This window comes from Condylostylus longicornis, unplaced genomic scaffold, assembly GCF_029603195.1.
Source record: "Condylostylus longicornis isolate FDR11 unplaced genomic scaffold, ASM2960319v2 ptg000004l, whole genome shotgun sequence".
Classification (NCBI taxonomy): Eukaryota; Metazoa; Arthropoda; class Insecta; order Diptera; family Dolichopodidae; genus Condylostylus; species Condylostylus longicornis.
In genome coordinates, this window is record NW_026577973.1 from 655,787 (window position 1) to 665,885 (window position 10,099).

The following is a 10,099-nucleotide window of genomic DNA, read 5'->3' on the forward strand; positions in this document are numbered from 1 at the left end:
TCTTACAGCATGATAAAACAAAAACTTTTCTTTTTCAAAAAAATTCGAATTTCTTTTTCTGAAAACACCAAAAAAAATCTTACAAAGGATTTAAGTAATAAAACCAAAGAATTTAAACAAAAAATGAAGAAATTCAAGAAATTCGCGAGGAATTCGATTGTAATTAAATTCCTAAAAATGAAAAAAGTTACAATTAAGTAAAAAATTATAACATAAAAATTATAAAAGAAGTGTTTCTGAACTGAAACCATTTTTACACTTATGAAAAGTCTTAGAAAAAACTGAAAATGATGCGCACAACGTATAGATGAGCAAGGGTAAGTATTTCGTCTACGAATGTTTTGATGATTTAATTAATACATTATTTTAATTATTTTATTAATTAATAAAATTTCAAGTTACTGAAAATAATTAATAATTTTTATTGTAATAAAAATAAATAAAGCTCAATTAATTATCACGATTACAACTAATCTTAATTTTTTGCGAAAGGTTTCAATCCATTTGACCAGACCAACAAACATTTGCTTCTGCGTCAAATGAATAGCCATTTTCAAATGTCACAAAAATTTACAACTTCATTATTAATAAAATTTAAATATTTGTAAATGGAAAGTATACAGAAAATTTGATCATTTGAAAAACGCTATAAAGCTATGTGGTGGTGCCAAGCAAGCGCATATCCAACTAAGTAATACAAACTTCTCTAATGGAACAAGGTCTCTCGTAATATGGTGGGTGCCCCTGTGTATGTACGTAATATTCACATTCATTGGAATTTTGGTTTCTCACAAGTAGATGATAAAGTTCTATAACTTTGCGATTGAATAACAAAAACAAAAACACTAAATAGAGTAAAACTAGTGGTTAGTTAGTTTGACAAGTTTTAGGAAATTATGACCATCTATGTAACCCCGCACTATTAATTGGTTTGACGGTAATTCTAATTCACAAATCTTTGTCTCTCGATTATTTTTAACACCTGTACTGGCAAATAAAAAAAATTAAAAAAAGATTCAACTAGTAAGAAATATTTATGCAATGTCTGCAGCACTGTCCGTTACCGAACATAGAATTTGCAAAAGAATCAATTACTTAACTATGTATTGTATATAATACGAGCATATTATTTTAAAAGCGTTTATCATTTGATTTGTGCATAAAAGACCTAAAGGGGTAAAAGGCGTATATAAAATACTAATGCGATGCGTTGCAATCTCAACGCCCCTTAAAGGAATTTATCAAAACAAAAAGGTTGAAATATACTTTTCAAAATATAAGTACATATTTATTTTAACTTGATTAGCAGAGCCCGTATAACATTTCTGAACTTCCAAAAAGTTTTTTATTAATGTTAAATAAATAATTAATTTACATTAATACAAGTGGAAACGGCGGAACAATAATGATATATGTGCATACATACATACTTTTCAAAAGAAAAATTTCTTTAATTAATTACTAAGTCAAATATTACAGCTGACAAAATATATTATTCTTGTGAATGTTATATAACATGTAAAATTCCTTAAATGATAATTTGAACAAGTATTTAATATAAAATCTTTATAAAGTTTTATCCTAAAACACGCGTAAATCATTTAACATTAAAACAAAAACATTTTATATGACAAATTAAATAGAAAATTTTTTTAACTTTTTCTGTAATTCTGTTTAAATTTAATTTTGTATACTTGAAAAAAAGGGTTTTGTTTTACTTTTCAATTTAAATTTCCTCTTCATTAATTTATGGTGCACTCCTGTAATGCTGTTTCAAAAAAATGAATACTCTTTCAATTCCAACATTGTTAAACTACATAAATTTAAAATGTATACAACATTTGTTGCATGGAACTGAAATGGCACAAAATTCCAAATATTTCTATATAAACTATTCTTAATTAAATTACGAAGCCAATTTTTAACAAAAATAATTAAAAAACATAAGAAATAGGGAAATATCAATAAAAACGTAATTTTATTTGTTTGCTACAAAAAGTTCAATCATTTTGTTATAGTTATTTGTACTAAAATGTGGGAATTTCTCAATGTAAAATCATTGGAAAATAAGATTATTGTATGTATGTATATTTGTGTGAAATATTTGTATATTTACACAAAAATCAAAAGATCAAATAATGGTGTTTAAAGATAATTTAGTTTAAAGATATAGATTTTACGAAAATCTATCAAATCTAGCATTAATTGGTGTTTCCAAAAACCGAATTAATTTATAAAGTTCAAAATTGTAAAGTAAATTTCTAAAGTAAAAGGAACCATCCTTATGTTAGCTTTCGTACAACTTCAACAGTAATTTGGCCATATCTTAGAACATATTGAAAACGCAGTACTGAAATTTTGCATAAATTAATATGGTAATTCGGCAACTTAAAGTCATACTCTGTCCCATAATCAGCTATGGCATATTTTTACGCACATAAGATAACAAATTCGTACGGGTATCACAGAGTTGTCAACATTATTTTGTTGACGAAGTCAACTCTATTTTTCTCGTTTTCTTTTACATTTTACTTAATTATTATAGGAACTAATGCAAATTTTTGTGGCTTTTTTTTTTTTAAAATAAGTAAAACAAAATTAATTTTTATATTAACTCTTGCGGTTTTCTATTTTGTTTCTTCAAAAATATTTCTATTTAAATGAATAACATAAATTGTTAATTCAATAATGATCAAAACTTCTCACAAAACAAAACTATAAATCAAAAAATTTAAATGTACTGAAATTAATTGCAAAATTTCGTTAAATGTATACATATATGTATATTGTTATAGATTTTTATATACATATAAATTGAATATCGCTGTTGCAACAGTGATACCTCGTAACCCACAAAAACAAAATCTTAGAGGGCGATGAAAAAAGCGAGTAGCTCTTTTGTTTGAAATGATAGGTCTGGGAGGAATAGAATGTTAATAGATTAAACTTCCAAAAATTATTGTTGGAGGAGAAAGTGTTATTACAAGGTATCACTATCTAATTTTCTGTTATATGAATTCTTGATATACAAAGCATAAACTGTTTATTTCCTACTAGAAAATGTGTGATTATTTAATCAAATTTCAATGAAAGGCAAAGTCAGGAGAAATGTTTTCACCAATTAAGTACTTAATTCTTTAATATTTTTACTTTAATATTGGAAATGATTTTTTATCAATATAAAATTTGGTGGACCATATTATGGAAAATACATACTTCATATTCACAAAATTTTAATTCCATTATCGAAATTCATACACATATACAATAAAACATTAGTATTTTTGCATGTACATTCATAATATTCTAGCTAACAAAATATGAATTTATAATATAAAATTAATTGAATAAGTGAGTATTACAAAACTTTTTGCATTTACTGAATAAAAACAATTTATTGCTCATATTCAATTTGCATGCATCTATCGTAAGTTATTGAATATTGCAATTATTTTATGAATCATAAGGTTGTTTCAAATTTAATAAAAGATTTTAATCATATAGGAAATAAAATTTTTGCAAAAAAAAACTAAATAAAAGAAATATTTTATATTTCGTAGATTCTTTTTAAATTATTTTTCAAAAACTCAATTCCATAATTTAAATTAAATAATTTTATTTAAAATGCAATAAAACTGTACATTTTAATTCTCTTCGATTGAGTCCGAGATGTTTTGAATGGAATTTCATCGAATATTATCAAGTATAATTTTTTTTTACTGCGTTCAAGTTCTATTTTATAGCTATTCAAATTGGCTTTTTTGTTAAAGATCAATGAAAATTAAAAAAAAAAAAAAGAAAAAACATAATCAGTTGAATGTAATTATAATTAGATAAGATTGAAATACAAATTTTCTTATTACGTGCTTAATAAAAAAAAATTATTACTCACCTTATTTGTTTAAAATATAAAATGTGTACTTACTAAAATAAAATATTCTAAATTTGGAGTACAGAACTCTATTTTTGAACGAAAAACAAACAAACAAAAATTTCACAAGCGTTAATCACTAATTACAATTACAAATAATTCTTGGAAATACTCTAAAAATAATTATGGTAAAATTGATTTTTTACATTAACATCTGCGAAAATATTTTTGATAAATTATAGAATCTAATATTAAGTATGTAGGTTTTAAATATTATTTATTTTAATTTTATTATAACATTAATTATTTTATTTATTATTTAACAACTTATTTTAATGAGATGTAATTAGTTCACTTTTATTTCAATAATTTATTGTAATTATTATTACTATAAAATGTGTTCATGTATAAATAATATGTACAGTATATATATATATATATATATAGTAACTTGTCTAGATTTTATATAAAAGTAAACTCCTCTGCAAATTTTACCAATCACTCAAAGTTTATAAAATAAAACTAATAAATTATTATTTAAATATTTTTTAAAAAAAATTTTAATGAATTTTCCATAATTTTATTTTGATATTATTATGTTTTTAACAAACCTATACACAAGTGCTTGGAAATATATGTTATATAATTTATATATACGTATATATTTATGTACATACTTTATAAATGTAATTTTTATTTGTTACCAATATTTGGAAAAACTGAAAATTAAATTAATCAACACTGTTCGTAAAAGTACAACAATATTACTTAATGTATGTAAGTATATACATTAAAAAAAGGCAGAAACGAAAATAATATGTGTGTTTTTAGTTCCAATATTCCAATATTTTGAAGTACAATCCTATTAAATATTGTGTTTGTCGAAGGTAAACATATTAAAGGTTCAAAGGAAAATATCAATTTCATTTTCAAAAAATAAAATTGTCTAAAATAATTATTGAGCAACAAAATGATAATGTTACCGATCGCATTTACAATAAGGGAGGTGATGTGATGGCATAAAATTCGACATGTGGAATTTTCGTCGCAAATACGTTTACTCATACTTAAGAAGCGTAAATAAACTATTTTTAGAGGGATGTCTGTCGGTCTATCGGCCTTTCTGTATAACTTATATATATATATATATAGCAATTTATTATAATAAATAAAATAATGTGTTATAACAAAATATAAGAAAAATATAAGACTTAAAATTAAAATAGTAAAACTATTTTAAGTGGAAATAATTTATTTTATAAATTATTTCCACTTATAATTACAAGAGAAAAAAAAATTCAATATAATAGTAACAAAAACAACGTTTCCGAATATCTGCCTTTGTGTCGAATGATTTGAAGCAATCAGTACGACATTTTATATGACATAAAACGTGTGAAATAAAATTTTGCAAAAATTAAACGACAATCATTGCAAATTTTATGTACTTTAAGTTTCGACTCCGTATGTTGTAAGAATTTCGACTCTGTAAGCGCAGTATACTTGCCTATACTTGGTGTTTTTATATTTTTCAATATTATAATAATAATTTTTCAATATTATAATAATAAATACTTATTACATGTTTTTATAACTCATATAGATCTACATTTATAATTACGTAATGCACTTATAAGGTATACTCGTTTCCCTAACTATTTTGAAATATCGTTTTCCCTCACCGATACCGGATTTAATACTTTTTATGATATTTCAATTACTTATGTTTTTCACAATTTTATCAATATAATTTAAAAAAAAGAGACTATTTAATTTAATTTTAAAACATTATAAAATATATGACATAATTAATAGTAAGGATAAATAATTAAATGTGTACTTAATTTTGTATGCATGATCTTGTACCTCATTCAATTTTGTATTAAAATAAAATTTCTTTATATGCATATTGGAGTTCAATATCTTGGTTCAGTTCACTTTCAACCTTCATTTAAATTAAATTTTATTATGTGTATGTCACATAATAGATATGCGCTATATATACATATGTATGTATATTTTACAAGTAGCTTGATATTAGCTTATATACCAGTATAATTTCAATTTAATTACTTTTAAGTAGATATATTAAAATTTTCAATTCAACATTAAAATAATTTTTTTTTTCAACTTTTATCTATTTGATATATATTATGTATATATACATATGTGCATTCAAAATGAAAATTTTCATTAAATAACATGAATGAATGGTCCTTATTTGAAAGAAGTGTAATAATATTTTAGGTAATATTGCAGTAATTTAACAAATTTTATTTTAAATTAAAAATAAATTGCTGGTAATAAATTTCGATAAAGAAATGTAAAATTGTTATTATTTTTATGCAGAAAAGGTTTAAAAACAATTCTGAAAACCACAGAGAACAGAACGTATAAATTAAACTCAAAAAAATTGCAGAAATCTAGTTGATTATCACAACAAATTGTTGAATTCAATATAAACACTATGTATATATAATATTTTGTTGAAGATATACAACTAAGTATAAATAATTAAGGAAAGAAAGTTATTTACTTATCATAAAACTACAAGATATTTTATTACAGTACATGTTTTAAAATAACTTACCCGTTTGGGTTATCACCAAAAACTTTAAGTGAACACCATTTTATAATAACACATTAAACAACCAAGTTTGCTTGTATCATAAAAAATTTATTCAAATACAATTTGCATTAATTTTTTATTCTTAACAAAACTTAAATTAGACTTGAGGGTCAATGTTTGTACTCATATTTTACAATCATAATTAAACTTAATTAAGTTATTAAAATAGCAATTAAAAGTAAAATTAAATAACGGCATTACAATAAAAATTTCAACCTTGAATATAAGCAAAATTATCCTGTATGAAATAATTTAAAAAATATATTAAAAATATATTGAAGTTTCATGTTACTTATAATTTATTATTTATGCATTGAAATTCCCTAACGATACAAAAATATCAGTAACGATAAATTTATTATAGAAGTTTTAAAATCAAATAATGTTCTGAGATCTCCATGTTTTACAGTTGATTTTGCAATTATACAATTTTATTTTTCCATTTCAAAAATCCTCATTTACTAAGAAAGATCTATTGCTTTATATATTTTGTATACATCAATTTTTAAAAACATAACCACCAATGAATATATTTTATTATAGTATATTTTGAATCAGGTACTCTATTTAAGGAAATAAGGAAATAAGGAAATTGTGTTATAAATTTATTTTATTCCTTAAATTACATTTTTGATTAAGAACACAACACATATGCAATGTCGGCTGAGAAATTCAATACTTATATGCAATACTTTCGCTTATAGTATATAAGCAAAAGTATAGTTTTTAGTAAAACTTATTCAAAATTTTTGGTTGCTTTGTACAATCCCCCCTTCCGAATTAAAAAACATGTTAGAATCAGGAGAGAAAATTTAAAAGTTATCTCTACTTAAGGAATAAATTAGTTACATAACTAATAACACTCAAATTAACTTTATGTATTTACATTTTTGAAGGTTTATGTGGTTTATTCATTTGATTTATTTACAGTGAAATTTCATAAATGATTGAAAAACCTGCCCTAGTTGAGACTTCACATATTTTTTATATGTTATAGTATTATACTATGAGAAAAAAATAGAAATTCCAAAATTTAATGTTATCTATCAACTTCAGTAAAAAATTTTACAAAGTAAAATTCTAGGTCTGTATAGGATAAAAATATATTTGTAGAATGACTATGTAAAAAATTATGTATTTAATACTCTTATTCTCTAATCAACTCGAAGAAATCAGGTTTATTTTGGTTTTTCTTCGTAATCGCATAGATTTTTCGACGGTAAAATGAGCTTTTGTTATTCATGCCAAGAATATAGAATCTTAATATAGAACTTCATATCTAAAAAATACTAGATCTAAAATTTATTTCGACAACAACAAATTGTATTGCCAAATCACAAATATGCGTTTGCAATATTATTTTCAAATATTTTGTATATAATATTACAAGTAGGCCTGCAATAAAAAAAATTTTGCTGATGATTAGCCGATTTAACTAGATCCGCGTTTAACGTTTTGACTAATGCCATATATATCTACAGGCCATCAAGCTCAGAGCTCAACAAATCAAAAATAAATTCCAAATTTATGTGGAGTTTAAATGGAAGGTGCGTCATTATTTATTTGTGTGAAAGATATTGATCAATATTTTTGGCTCTACTGATTCTACATATTTGTTGAAATTTAAATTGAAAAATGCATTTAAAAAAAATTGCAATTTTCAGCGAAGACAACTTTTCTTGTCTTCCAAATGGAAGGGTGCTGAATTAGAGAGTAAGATTTTTTAATAAGAAATAGAATTTCAAAAAAAATTTAAGGAAAAAGCAAAAAAGTAAGAATTATAACCTAAATGGCTTTTAAAATCGTACTAAATAAAATGAGAATTATAAAGAATACTCAAAAATTTCACAAAAAAAAAATGAAAAAAAATATTTCAATCGGCATACTTCGAAAACATAAAACATTAAGAATTGTTTTTGTATTTTTTTCCGATTCAAAATTTCGGAAAATATTTTCAGCTTAGAGGCCTGATAGCTATACATATGGCATTACGTTTAACATTACAAAATTTATTTAAGAATTTACAAAATTTTCAATTGGAATTCATACAAATCCATATTATACACATATATGTAAATATTTGTAAATTAATCTGTAAGAAAAATATTTTTTTGCTCTTGCTTTCTCAAATCAAGTCTTTCTTGTAAAATCTTCAACGAAAATTATAAATTGAATATACTTAATAATAAAATTTTATTCTTTTTTTTTTCAATATTTCCATAATAATGCTATAAATCCATCATATACCAGTTTTTTTAAATTTTTTAGTATCTTAAAATATTTTAAAATATTTTAGCTTTTTATTTAAAAATAATAATTTTATCTTTGTATGTATATAAAACAAATATTAAAAATATTATGAAAAATTCTACTTACTTTTTAAAAAATTTTATTCCAATTTTCTGTTTCTTTCTCATTTGTTTTCGTAAAATTAAATTTACAATTGATTAAAATCATTTACTTATGAGAAATAAAATATTATATTAATTCATATACATAAGTAATTATTGTTTAATGTTTAATTAATTTTAACAGTATCATTACTTAGTAGAATATTTCTCAGTTAAGTATTTTTTATTATACTTACTTAAGTAACTATAATATAACAAAATGTTCCAGGAATAATATTTTTAGTAATTTCAAAATTCATAATGAATATTATTCTGCGAATGTATATAAGTAATATAAAAATATTATTAAAGATAATTTTTAACGTTTTTGTGTATACATAGTAAGTATAACATTTTCCTACATTTAAGTAAAATATAACAATTTCATTTCGAAGTTTTAAACATTAAATTTTTTTTTATTTACTTATATGTTTTTATTCAAATTTTTCTTTGAATAACTTTATGATCATAATAACTGATTAATTATAATAATATACATTAATTTTATCTTATCTAAATTGACAGTAAAATTTTTATTTTAAGAAAAGCCACTTAGTTTTTAACTACTTATAATTATATGTTTGGGTATTATAATTAACATTTTATAATAATGAATTAATTCTAATTATTATAAATTATTATAAAATTTTTCATATATTTAAATTTAAGTGAATAATTTTGGAAAAGTATTTAAGATAATTTTTGTTATTTTTTTCAAATTGAATTAGTATAGAAATTTTAGATATTTAAAAATTTAAAAATATTAATTTTTTCTTGTTTTCAATAAATTTTTGATTAATTATATTATTTTTGTAAAAAAATAACTCAATTAACTCTTTTATATTAAAGTCTTATAAATAGCTGCTACTGCTTGTTAAAAAATTTCATTCTATAAAAATTAAATTGATTATAAAATTTGTATTAAAAAAGCAAAATTTTCTATTGAAAAATTTCGTAATTTACAATATTGTAATTTCATATTTTATACATAGATAATAATTATACTAAAGCAATTTTTCACTCTAAAATTCCAATTTTTTAATATTTTTAGCTTTTTTAATTGAAATACATATTATTCGTATTATATTTTAAAATTGTATTTTAACAAAAACCTTTATTTTTGCATTTGGGAATTATAAACCTTGTATATATACACACTAAATATTAATAAACTATTAAATATCAATAAATTACTATAAATGTTAATTA

At 21.8% G+C, this 10,099-nt stretch overlaps 1 protein-coding gene across 1 annotated transcript in view; it reads right to left on the bottom strand.

Annotated features, from left to right (window-relative positions):
• Positions 1 to 8,933, bottom strand: part of LOC129614033 (putative uncharacterized protein DDB_G0282133) — a 162,969-nt gene extending 154,036 nt beyond the window's left edge. Inside the window, exon 1 of the mRNA XM_055528415.1 lies at positions 8,877 to 8,933. The gene's annotated coding sequence lies outside the window, so the exon portion shown is untranslated. The remainder of the gene's footprint in view (positions 1 to 8,876) is intronic.
• Positions 8,934 to 10,099: the final 1,166 nt, after the last annotated feature.